The following is a 1,703-nucleotide window of genomic DNA, read 5'->3' on the forward strand; positions in this document are numbered from 1 at the left end:
CCTCCACCACCACCACCACGACCACCTCTTTACCCACACTGCATGGTCCAGCAAGAAGATAGCACATCTGTTAGCGCCTACTTCTTCCCCTCCCCCTCCACCCCCCCTCCCTCCCTTCTCCGTATCCTTTTCCCCTCTTTTCCCCAGCCTGGGAAAGGCCAAGTCTAACGCCTAAACCCATTTGTAGTTTTGGGGGACAGAAATCGATGCCTCAGATTGGCCCCCCAGAATCGATCTCCCTGCCCGGCAATCCCCAGTCGCCAAATCTTCATTTATTTCCATATCTCTGCCCCCTCCCGCTGGGGGGCGCTCCGTAACTCCGCCGACCCCTGACTCCTCTCTCGCACCCCATACCGTGCAGGATGTGCGGGTTAAGGCTATGTGCCCCTCGTGGATGCTCATTCCGTGTACGTAGCCGAAACGCTAGATATACTCGTGTCTCCGGGGAGAGGCCCCAACTGAAGCGTTAGCCGTTTGCCCATCTCATTTTGCTGGGAATCTCGAAGGCTGTGATTGGATGATAAAAATGACGTGATTTTTCTAGTTTTATTTTCTGCTCGAAGGTAGACGTTCGCTGCTGCAGACACCGGATCAAAACACAGATAGCTTTTTGTTGAGCTTTTGTAGACAAAGCGCCTAGTACTAGAAATCTAGAAATGCTTAAATGTTTCCTGTTTTGATTTCCTGGTGATTTTTTAAAATGAAATTAATCATACTTGCTCTCACATTTGAATTTGACTAACATGTGGCAGTCTACTGTTCGAGTCTAAGTTAAGTTTGGAATCTTTCTCCCTCTTTGGAGAAGATTTGTGAGTACAATATTGCAATCGTCCTAAGTGCTGGTCAAAAAGAAAAACATAATAATTTTTATTCATTCATGATGTTTTTGTTGGGGTTTTTTTGGGGGGGAGTGCATTACGATAGATTGAACGATGGATAAAATGATTCAGAGGTTACATCAACGCCACTTAAAAAACCTATCTATCACACCGATGTGGACAATATTGCAAGCACTCCATTAATTGTCACAACAGCTCAGAGTGCATGCTTGTTTGGGTTTTATATTTAGCAATGATTATTTCGTTTTGTGGAAGGTAACACCACTGTTGGCGTCCTTGGTATTGCGTTCAGGCGCTTCACCGTCGCACACAGGAGACCCGAGTTTGATGCCCATGTGGGGACGGAGAGATTTTTTATCGATTGGCGCGATCTCTCTGCTGGGATGTTGTATCTCTTTTAGCCCGGGTTAGCCGTGACAGGTAGGGTCGAAGCCCGCCTCTTAAATGGTCGCTTTTAAGGACAAGTGGGCTATCCCCGAAGAAATGCTGTTCTCAGAAAATTGAAGGTAAAGTTTTTGCCCCTTATTTCGTTTCTTTAAAAAAAGGAGGGTTTTCTCTATAATCAAACAAAATACACACCAATGAAACCAAATTTCTCCTATAGGTAGGGCATTGCCCACTTTTGGTATGGGGTAAAGATTTCTGAAAACCCCCGAAATTTGGGTTAGCCCGCTTCTCCTTTAAAGTGACCAAATGATATCTACAGTGTCGATGGGGGCGTGAAAACACCTTCATTATAAAAGGCACGTCTTAAAAAGACTAATAACCTGAAATCTATCCCGCTACATAACATGACATTATATCTGAGTCTGAACTCACTTGCTACTCGGACATTACGAGCCTCCCCACCCCCCACCCCCTCAA

This window comes from Aplysia californica, unplaced genomic scaffold (genome assembly GCF_000002075.1).
Source record: "Aplysia californica isolate F4 #8 unplaced genomic scaffold, AplCal3.0 scaffold00126, whole genome shotgun sequence".
Taxonomy (NCBI): Eukaryota; Metazoa; Mollusca; class Gastropoda; order Aplysiida; family Aplysiidae; genus Aplysia; species Aplysia californica.